The sequence below is a fragment of the Canis lupus genome, chromosome 5 (genome assembly GCF_011100685.1).
Source record: "Canis lupus familiaris isolate Mischka breed German Shepherd chromosome 5, alternate assembly UU_Cfam_GSD_1.0, whole genome shotgun sequence".
In the NCBI taxonomy this organism is placed as follows: Eukaryota; Metazoa; Chordata; class Mammalia; order Carnivora; family Canidae; genus Canis; species Canis lupus.
The window spans coordinates 13,815,061-13,826,608 of NC_049226.1; the positions used below are offsets into that span (position 1 = coordinate 13,815,061).

Sequence of the window (11,548 nt, forward strand, 5' to 3'; positions counted from 1 at the left end):
TCCCCTCCCCTCGCCTCCCCTCCCCTCCCCTCCCCTCCGCTCTGGCTGCTTCTTGTGCCACGTGGACGAAATGATCCCGCTTGGTGTTCTAGGGGTTTTGTGTGCTCTTTACGCTTCTCTGACACAGCGGATTTCCAAAAAGTTTGCTGCAGGATCAGGATCAGACCTCGCCTCGCCGTTAGCCGTCTGACGGCCCGAGGCCTGGAGAGATGAGCTGCGGTCCTTGCCCTGCTTTGAGGTCCCTCCGGCGACACAGCTTGCCGACTCGGCCACGTTCTGCGAGCCCCGCGGCAGCCTTTCTCTTCAGGGCAGTCCCCCTCGCTCGCCTCATTCGGCGCCTGCCCTGCGGCCTGTCCGCCTCCCGAGACCCCCTACTCGCCCTCCCAGTAAAAGGCTGAGCAAATCCGGGGCAATTCCAGCAAATTCGGGACACTGGCTCCTGACCCACTGGGCTGTCTCCCACTAGTCCGGAGGAAATAGGACTGCCCTGCCCGGCACCCCAACAATGACCTGGCGGGAGGGCAGGGGGATCTGGATTCCTACTTCCTCTGATTAGCTGTGGGCTTTGGGAACATTTTTAAAATTCTTTGGGCCTAAGCGTTCCCCTGTGTATAGTGGGAGTTGCTGAGACCTAAGATGTCCTGCCAATTCCATGGAAGAGAAAGCCCCAGGGAGGTCCTCAGAACCTATTGTTCTGTGATGTCCATGTCACTTCTGTTGCTTCTAGGTCCCCTGTCCCTTCTGAGATCTCGCCTCGAGGGGACACTCCTCTGCTCTGCGGCCTCCTTCCCTTTGCAGTTCACCCCAGCACAATGTTCTTATTAGCAGCAAAGATAACAGCAGGTACGCAGACAGCCAGGTACCGTCAGAGCAGCAGTCCCAGCCCCCGACCCTGTGAACCTGTGTCCTTGCTGCCCACCCAGGGCTCTTCCTACTGCACTCTGCTGCCTACATTTACAGGAAGAGTGACTCAGAAGGATTCAAGAGATCATCTAACTCAGTGTCTTCCAAATTTGCCTTCTCAAAAGAAACTTTGGGGCCCTTGTGAAAAAAACCAAACACCTGGGTCCCTAAATCTAGCCACACAGGCTCCCTGGGGAAAAGAACGGAGAATTTGCATTTTTAACAAAGGCTCAGGTGAGGCTTGATAAAAGGGATCTGACAGTTGGTACTTGACAGAGGGTTGAGCACAGGGGATCTAAAACAAACAACATCCTTCCTGGGGAACTAGCCTGGTCCCTATGGAGTTTATCTTCACATCGGGGAGATAAGGCCGGCTGTCAGAGAATAATGGATTAGCACAGAGACTGCTCTCCTAGGCCCTCCCACCTTGGGCTGGCAAAACTGAAGAAGAGAGAGATGCCCAGGGTCTCAAAACTGGCCTCCTGCCTGTTAGGCTACTCATCGCCTCGTAGCCTTTGAGTCGGGTCTTCTCATATGAGTCAATCCCCACAGTCATTAGAGCATCACCCACATTTCCTAACTTCCCCTGTTTCTGGGCCTGCCCCCCATCCATCACCAGCTCTGCCCCAAGCCATGTTCCCCACCCCCACCCCATGACAGCCCAGAAGTAAGCAGAAAAGCACTTGCGTGTCTGGCTTTTTTTTTTTTTTTTCCGGTCTCTGGGGCTGTCCTTACCTCTATTCAAATTCTGGGTTTGGAAACAAAGACGGAAGACCTCATCTCCCCTATCACCCCTTTGCCCTAATGAGCTTCCTCCTGTAGTTGAACCATGGACCAAATTAGATTTTTCTTTTAAGATAAAGAATCTGAAGTTTCACTCCACCCTGTGAACCCCCCGCCCCCCCCCATCTCCAGCCCTTTGGATTTTACCCAAACAACTCTTCAAGATCCAGAACAAAACTGGAGTTTCCCAGAAAAGGCTTTCTCAGCTGCTGACAGCTCTGCCCTGTGGTTCTCCCTCTGGCCTCTGGACTCCCACAATAACAATTATTATAGCACCTCCCATTGATTGTATCCTTACGATGTCCAAGTGCTGTGCCAAGCACTTTGCATGTATCATCTTAGTTAATTCTCATGGCAACTGTCCAAAATAGGTTCTATTCTTAACTTCTTTTTTACTGACTAGGAAACAGAGGCTTACAGAGGTTAAGTAATGTACCCAAGGTCACACGAGGAGGGAAGCCAGCAGGGACTCAAACACAGGTCTGACTGACCACAGAGCCCTTGCTTGTAACCACAACAGTATGTGCCTGCCAGGAGCCCATGCTTTCCACCAGCCCCCTTCAGGCACACATTCTGTGCTATCTTGTCCTATAATCTAACGGTTTCATGTGTGGTAGTCTTGTACCCCAGCCAGGCTGTCAGTTCACTCAAACAGACTGGCCCCCGTGCTGGGAACACAGAGTGCAGTCCCTTAAACCAGCCAGGCATAGAAGCATCCATTCTTTGTAAATGTAAAGGCCCTCAGAGGAAGAGCTCTAACAAGCCTAATTACCCTGACTACGACCAAACAGCCCTCATTGTCGGAACATTCTTTATGTCTAATCTCAAGCCCTCTGCCCCACCATAAACCAATTTCCTTTCCTTTCTGATCTGCAGCCCTACGAGAGCAGTTGCGAGTAGTGTGGTTCAAAGCAAGGGCTTCGGGATCTCAATCCTGGAGCTTGGCCACTCCCGAGCTGTGTGATTCAGTGAGCCTGTTCCTCCATCTGTAAAATGGGCATATAGACACTTACCCCACTGGCTTGTTTTGAAAATTAAACGGAAGATTGTATACAAAACACTTTGCAATATGTTTGGCACAAAGTGACGGCCCAATAAATGGTGGCTGTTATTACTTAAAACTGTTTTTTCTCTCACATGGTATCAAATATTAAATCCCTGTGTGGCCTGCACATGACCCTCTCCTCCCTTGGCTCACCCTCCAGACACACATATACATTCAAGAACACCTTTTCTCTGTATTCTCTTTTTTTAAGGTCTTCCGGTTTTATATCACTCGGGACCTCTCAACCTGGGAGGTGGGCTGCCAGACATCGGGAGGCGTTTCCCCTTTGCTTTTTGGTCTTAGAGCGCCTCAATTTGGTGGGAAGAGAAATGCCATGTCGTCTCCCAATCTGTGATGGAGAAAACAGGTGCTGACAGGGTCCTGTAGAAGTTTGAAAGGGAAACTAAACCAATCACTGTATCCAGAGAGGAGAAGAATGTAATAAGGAGCTTGTCTTTGCAACAGTAGAAAGATTTGCCTTTCCGTTTCTGTCTGTGGCTGGCATTTGCCTTGGGTTCTCAGTTACTGGGCTGCTGCAGATAGGGCTGGCCACCTGCGAGTTGAGTCTGAAGAGGAACTGGGAATGTGGCGGGGTGCTTGCTCTACCTTGCCTCTCAAGGCCGCAAAGCGTGTCACTTCACTGCCCAAGCAGAAGTGCAAATTAGCTTTACAGCATCACGCAATTACTCAGTTACATAAATCTAAGGGTGTGGTGGGAAAGTGGACCGGAGAGGCAGCGGGCCAGGGTAGAGAATGGTAAGGAAAGAGGCCTGGGTGAGCAGCCATTCTCTCCAGGCAGAAAACCTGGCAGAGGAGAAGTTTAAAGGGAGTTAGGCTGAATCAGTGACTTTCAGGAAAGGAAAAGGAAGCTTGAATGATCAGAGCTGCAAGAGAAGGTGCATCTTACACCAATTCCAGGCCCACAACTCTAGAGCTCCTGAATATAACTGTCTTCTTCTCCATGCTAGTTCTTCCAGGAGGCCTTTCCTCCTTTACCTGGATGCTCACTGGTCCATCCATCCATCTATCCATCTATCCCTTCATCCATCCATCCATCCATCCATCCATCCATCCATCCATCCATTCATCCATCCATTCGTCCATCCATCCATCCATCCATCCATCCATCCATCCGTTTGTCCATCCATCCATCCATCCATCCATCCATCCATCCATCCATCCATCTATTCATCTATCCATTCGTCCATCCATCCATTCGTCCATCCATCCATCCATCCATCCATCCATCCATCCATCCATCTATTCATCTATCCATTCGTCCATCCATCCATCCATCCATCCATCCATCCATCCATCCATCCATCCAGTTGTCCATCCATTCATGTAGAGTCAGGACTACTGTGCTAGATGCTATGGTTACAGCAGTGGGATAAGGCAGATGCAGCAATTCCTTATCCTGGGATGGAGCCGACAGCTGCAAGGGGAATGGGCTTTAACAACATGTGTGAAAACAAATATTTAAGTTACAATTGTTGTAGCTGGTACTATGGAGAATTAGAGGGGATCTGAGCCTAGACCAGGAGGCCTGGGAAGGCAGTGATGTCTAGACTGACTTAAAGAGTGAATCAGGATGGGTCAGCAGGGATGAGGTTCCAGGCAGAGGGAACAGCTTGTGTATGGGACCTGAGTGTGATGGGCTCCCTGGAAACTTCGCCAAGTACCAGGAGTAATGAGGATGGAGAACAGCTCCGAGTAATACAGGAGAGTTTGGCAGAAGCCAGGTGATGCAGGCAGTGCCAGGATGTGGGCTTTGTTTTCCTAAGAGCAGTGGGCAGTCACTGTATTCTGTAAGACAGTGACATGATCAGATGTGCATTTTAAAAAGAGAGTTTGGAAGGGGATTGTAGTTGTCCAGATGAGTGATAATGGTGGCTTGCACAACAGTGGTGGCAGCAGGAATGGAAAGAAGATGTGTCAGACTTCAGCTGTGATTTGGAAGTAGAATTTGGAAATAGAGTTCGATATTTCTTTGTATTCGGAGGTGAGGGAGAAAAAGGATCGAGGACAACTTCCTGGATTTGGCTGGAGTGGTTGGGTGGCAACGTGAACTGAGATTGGGAAACTGAGGGAGGAGCCCTCAGATTACTTTTTTGGTAGCTCTGCACCCTCTGTCCTTTGTTGTAATGATTTCACAGCATTTGTGTTTGAACCAAAGATACAAAAGAACTGAGGCCAGCTATTAGTGGCACTGCTTAGATTAGAAGTCTAGCATTCTGGGCAGCCTGGGTGGCTCAGCGGTTTAAGTGCCTGCCTTCTGCCCAGGGAGTGATCCTGGAATCCCAGGATCGACTCCCATATCGGGCTCCCTGCATGGAGCCTGCTTCCCCTCTGCCTGTGTCTCTGCCTCTCTCTCTCTCTCTGTCTATCATGAATACACAAATAAAATCTTAAAAAAAAAAAGAAGTCTAGCATTCTGAAGCTGGGCTTGGCCTCCTTCTGTGACCCACATGGGGTTTCTATTTCATTGCTGGAGACAGGGTGGACTGGATCTGGGCCATCTTTGTGACCACCTCGAGCTCTTGAGCCTTGTACACAGAGGATGCTCAAAAATGAGGTCTTCTATAGCCTGTGTATCTGGTACTCTGCCGTGGGGAAGAGGATCTGAGGCACAGGTCCCTGCCCTCAAGAATCTTATTGGTGTGTGGTCTATGGAGAAATAGGGCCCTCCAGGTAATAGGCTGGGCCTCCTCATCAAAACAGAAGACCTTAGGCCATTTGTACATGCCAGCAGTACTCCCCACCCGTGGAAAACCACAAGAAGCACAGAGTATAGTATAGATCATAGCAGACACATGTGTGTCCCTGAGGGCATCCCATCTCCTCACGCCCCGATGATTCCATCACCAGGGCATGCACTCCGAGACCTTAGAGAAGAGGGGGCCTTGCCTCTACTCTGTGGAACCACACCCTCAGCGCCAGCAGAGATCTGAGTATGCTTGCAGCAAGAAGAGGGGGCTGGGCAGGGTTGTGTGCCTTGCATTTATTATATTTTTCATGGCTAAATATTCTTTCTTTTACGGAAAACCCTAAGGAAAATTAACTACTTAAAAAAAATTGGTTGGATTTTTAGCCTAGCTCCTTACTGCTCTTACAAAGTGCATGAACACATTATGGCTTGGGATGAGAAGTCTTGCTGGCTCATCAGGAAGCTGGGTGTGAGAAGGCTGGGCCTGGACAAAGGCCATTTCAGACCAGAGTTATCAGCTTTGCCTGTCACTATTGCTGTTGGGTAGCATCTCCGTGTACTCCGGCTCCCATCTGGCCGATGGTATCATCAGGGCTGTGACAGGATGGCCTAGGAAGGGCCTAGGGTTACCCGGGGGGGGGGGGGGCAGGTCCCAGTAGGGGTCAAAGGTGGGGATCATATCTCTTCATTATCTGATGGAAAAGGGGACACCCTTTCTTCAAAACCAGAAACTCAGAACCACCATCACTGTCATGACTTCTTGTTTCTAAGATTTATTTTTACATTTCTGAACAAATGGAAAGATAGCATGCTTATTGATGGGAAAACAGTATGATAATATGTACGTTTAGTGCATTAGCAATTCATATCCCAACAGAGCTTTAGATTGTTTTAATAGATTCCGTTTTTTTCAAGTGATTTTAGGTAGCAAAATTGAGTAGAAAATTGAGCACTCTTTTGGGGCACCTGGCTGGCTCAGTTGGTTAAGGGTCTGACTCTTGATATCAGCTCGGGTCTTTCTTCTTCTTCTTTTCTTCTTTTCTTTTCTTTCTTCTCCTCCTCCTCTTTCTTCTTCTTCTTCTTCTTCTTCTTCTTCTTCTTCTTCTTCTTCTTCTTTTATTTTTATTTTTTTTAAATTTTTATTTATTTATGATAGTCACAGAGAGAGAGAGGCAGAGACACAGGCAGAGGGAGAAGCAGGCTCCATGCACCGGGATCCCGATGTGGGATTCGATCCCGGGTCTCCAGGATCACGCCCTGGGCCAAAGGCAGGCGCCAAACCACTGCGCAACCCAGGGATCCCTTCTTCTTCTTTTAAAGTAACTCCACATACCCTGTGTAGAGCCCAACATGAGACTTGAACTCACAACCCTGAGATAGGGACCTCAGCCAAGATCAAGAGTTGGACACTTTGACTGAGCCACCCAGCCACCTCATCAGCTTAGGTCTTGATCATAGGGTCATGAGTTCAGGATCCAAGTTGGGCTCTATGTGGGGGATGGAGCCCACTTTAAAAAAGCAAAAGAGGGATCCTTTGGTGGCACAGCGGTTTGGCACCTGCCTTTGGCCCAGGGCGTGATCCTGGAGATCTGGGATTGAATCCCACGTCGGGCTCCCGGTGCATGGAGCCTGCTTCTCCCTCTGCCTATGTCTCTGCCTCTCTCTCTCTCTCTGTGTGTGTGATGACTATCATAAATAAATAAAAATTTAAAAAAAATTAAAAAAAATAAAAAAGCAAAAGAAAATAGAGCACCCCCCAATATCATCTATCCCTTGCCCCAGCATACACACAGCTTCCTGCATTATCAATGTCCCGCACCAGAAAAAAAATGAAGATATTTTATTATAGAAAAAGCATCCCAAGAAATAGGATTTCATAAACACTGGTAGGTGAACAAATACAACTTTAAAAGCAAATACAAAGTAAAGAGGCTTTTGCGACAATCATGACCCTGTCCTGACACATCATTATCATCAGTCTATAGTTCACGTTATGGCTTATGCTTTGTGTCATACATTCCATGGGTTTTGACAAATGTATAATAACATGTATCCACCATTACAGTATTAAACAGAGTATTTCCACTACCTTAAACTCACCTATCATCCCATGCCATATATATTTTTAAATGTATATAATGGCCTTAGGCTAGAGAGAAAATAAAACCTGATTGATATTCATTCTAAATGCTCTTTTGAGCTTTTGCGGCTTTTATGAAGTTAACACTTTATGCTATTTCCTATTCTGTTTTTCTCAGCATTACTTCATACGAGGATATTCATATATTGACTTGGTTCACATGCTATTTCTAATAGTTCTAGAACATGCCATGGTCTAAATAGTTGATAGCTCACTCTAGTCATTTGTTATTATTTTTATACTATATTATCTTGCAGAATAGATTTAGAAGTAGATCAGAATATGATTCATATACGCATCGATATAATATGAATAACAACAATGCATTTTGTAAAGGTTGGCTCACTGGACATAAACTTGAAGTCCGGCCTCTAGCCAGGGTCCTATCTAGCAGCCCCTGAGACAGAGTGTTCCATTTCTCTTTTCATGTCTGTGAAGGGAAAAGACCCTAGAATGTCCAGAGGGGACTTAATTACACACAAGCTGCAACTTGGATAGAAAGTTCTATCCAATGCACAATACAAATCTCCTTGAATTTAAGCTTTCCACTTTGTTCTCAGAAGGGTGGACAGTTTTTCTTGCCTGTATAGGGTGTCCCTGTGCAAATCAGGAGAGTGTGATGCGTAACAGGAATCATGAATCATTTCCATATGCTAATATTCTGCTGGACAATGTCCTGGGCTTTTTGTGAATTCTCATGAAATCCCAAGCAACCCTCTGAGGTAGGTACTACTATGATTTCCATTTTACAAATGAGAAGAGAGTCCACTCAACCCCAGCTTATAAAAATTATTCCTTATTATATTTGTTTCCTATTTGGAATTTCAAAGTACTTCCCTCCCCCCAGCCCAATACCCTACTGATTAAAAATGAAGCAATGAAAAGCTGCCTGCGTGACTGTGCACGGGTTGCTTGCTGGGAGCCTGGGGTCTCTGGGTTCATCTCCTTACTTAATTCTTCTAATACCTCTGGGAGGCAGTTATTATTACTCATTTAATATGGGAGGAAATTGAAACTCAGAGAAGTGAAGACACTTGCCCAAGGTCATGCCAGAAAGGAGTAGGGCCAGACCTACAGCCCAAGTCTAACTCCAAGGTCTTGGGCTTTGGGCTCTGCCTCCTGTCCCTTCTAAATGTCTCTGGGTCTGTATCAGCTACACAGTTCTTAGGTGTTTGTTTGTTTGTTTTAACTATTTTCTGCCTCCTAGAAGCTGGGAGGCCTGAAAGCCCCTCTCTGTCCTTGTGGCTGGCTCCCATGGTCTTGAAGAGTCAGAGAAGACCAGAGCAGCTTTTAAACCCAAGACCCTGGGTGAGGTTGAGGTGAGAGGGGCCGGGCCATCAGGGTGAGGGCAGAGGGGAAGGATCTGGCTCTCACAGCCCACGAGGAACTTCTCTATCACTTCCTGCAAATAACAGAAGTAGACATGCAGAAGGATTTGTGGTGGCAACAGAGGAGGACAGAGAACCAAAACTGTCCCCCCTGGCAGCCAGTGGGTTTGCAGTTTGAGCCTGTCCCAGTCCCCTAGATTGGAGGTGTGTGAGTGTAATCCCGGCTTTGGTGTTTGTGGGGTCTGAACCTGAAATCTCGGCCCTACCATCTACTGGCTGTGTGCAACTGGGCCAATGCCGGGCCTGCCCGCATGTAGTATGCTCCCTCCTGTATAAAATAGAGATATTAATTTTTACAACAGCATCTGTAGCAGCGCCAGCATGTAAGGTGGTGTGCCAGGAGCCCAGTGCCTACCCCAAATGGAGTCCAGTAGAGCTTTTTACTCTCCCCTTCCTTTGCTGCCTTCCTTGTCCTCTGGTCCCGGAGTGAGTGTGGAGTGTCACTTTGTAACCCTCTGGGGTCACCTCTGCAGCTTCCTGTCCCTCAGACCCCCAACTCGAACCTGCTGCCCAAGTGACACCTGAGCTCCCCTGGAGAAGGACTAGGGAGCCAAGAAACCCAAGCCAAACCCTGGCTTCCTGGGCAAGAGCCCTGGCCACTCCCAGCTTTGGCCCAGACCCTCCACCTGGTCCTCCCCTCCCCTTTGTCCCTGCTGTCAACAATGACTCACAGATCAAAGGACATCCCAGCAGGGATCCTTACCTTGGGTAACTTCAGGGTCGGGAGCTCTGGAAATTAGAAGCAAACCTGTGTGTTCATACTTCTCTGGTATTAGAATCCTCGGGGATTCCTATGTCTCCGGATAGATTTGAGATGGGATAGTGTGTTCTAGAACCTTTCTTTGAACTTAGCAACTTGCAACTTGAGTGGGAAAAGTCTGGTCCCAACCACAAAAGGGAGTGAACCAGAGATGAAGAATCCACCTCTTCCCTGAGGGAGGGAATTCGTAGGGGAGGGCAGACCTTTGGCTTAGACCCAACAGAACCATTCATAGTCTTTCTATTTGGCTCATTCATTCATTCATTCATTCATTCCATCAGTCAGCATTTACCATTACCTACAATGTGCTTGGCTTTGCACTAATACTGAACATCAGTGTTCTGATGTCTAAAGTGTGTTCCTATAGACCAGCCTCATTAGAATCCTTTGGGTTAAAAATATAGACCCCTGCACCTGGGCCACCGAGGGCATTGCCTGGGACTGTGCATTTTAAACAGGCTTCCTGGGCTCATTAAACAAGTTGAGAGCCATTGCTAGATCCTGGCATCTTTCCTAGCCCTTGCCATTGGTACGCCTGAGGTCCCGGCACTGTGCCTGCACTCAAAGAGTGTTGGTTGGCCTGAAAACATGGTCCCAACCTTCCCTCTTCCTTTGTTCCCCTTGCCCTCCTTCCCCTGCCAGCCCTGTGAGGGAGAGGGAGGGAAGAGCTGCCCGCCCTATCCGCCCACCACAGCCTGGGCACCAGGGGTGCAGTCTCGGGCAGATTGTGAACCCCAACGGCAGAGACCCTGTCTCAGCCTGCACTGCTCCGTCCTCGCTGGGCAAAGATCTGATAGTACCAATTAACGTCAACAAGGCTCCCTCGCCGCCCGGGCCTGTCCTGAGGCTTTGCTAATTAATGCCTCCATGGTCCCTTGGGTCCCTGGAATGAGAGGTTTGGGGAGTCCTGGAGAAACTGAATGGTTTCAATCCAAAAGGATCTTTCCTCCCAAGCAAGCATAAGGAGACTGGGACTGGCTTTGGCAGTGGCATGGGAAATGGGATCTAGAACAATATAATTTTTTTAAAGATTTTATGTATTTATTAATGAGAGACACATACAGAGAGGCAGAGACACAGGCAGAAAGAGAAGCAGGCTCCACGCAGGGAGCCCAACATGGGACTGGATCCTGGGACTCCAGGATCACACCCTGAGCCAAAGGCAGACGCCCAACCACTGAGCCACCCAGGCAGCCCTAACAGCTAACATTTCTTGAGCACTCCACATGGCAGGCACTGGCCCAGAGGCTTTACATATGGCATCCCACTTAATACCCACTTGTACTCCAGGAGATAGGTACTAAGACATCCCCAATTTTACAGAGGAGCACAGTGAGATACAGTGTTCTGTCCAAGGTCAAATAGCTAGTCCAAGGTCACAAGGGGGCTCAACCCGGAGCCATCTGACTCTGAAGTCTGAGCCCCTGCTCTTGCATTCCAGGGCTTCCACACTCACAGCCCTCTGGGTTCCCACCCTAGCCACTGCCTCTTGCCCACAGCCAGACAGACGTTCACTCTCTGTTGGGTCCCACAGACGGGCTGGCAGAGGGAGATGTCCATACTGCTGTGGCCTTTAGATCCCTCTCCTAGCTGTGACTTTGGATGTGATCATGCACTTCCTATTCCTGCAAAGGGTGCCGCCACAGGGCGGGTGGGGTAGGGCAGGGACAGGTCCTTCCCCTCTTCAGGGTCAAGAACCTATAGGACAATCAACACCCTGTACCCCCTAGGGCAGAGTTGGTCTCCCTGCTGGGGAGATGCCTCCTGCCTCCCGGAAGAGTGTGAGGGTGGGTTAAGCAGCTGGGGCATCATACATACAGGG

The 11,548-nt window shown here is 48.6% G+C and overlaps 1 long non-coding RNA gene across 1 annotated transcript; it reads left to right on the forward strand.

The window, feature by feature from the left end:
- The first annotated feature begins 268 nt into the window (after window positions 1-268).
- LOC119871798 lies at window positions 269-2,744 on the forward strand. The gene is made up of 2 exons (XR_005359154.1): window positions 269-843; window positions 2,563-2,744. It is a non-coding gene; the product is annotated as an uncharacterized LOC119871798 (long non-coding RNA).
- The last annotated feature ends 8,804 nt before the right edge of the window (window positions 2,745-11,548 follow it).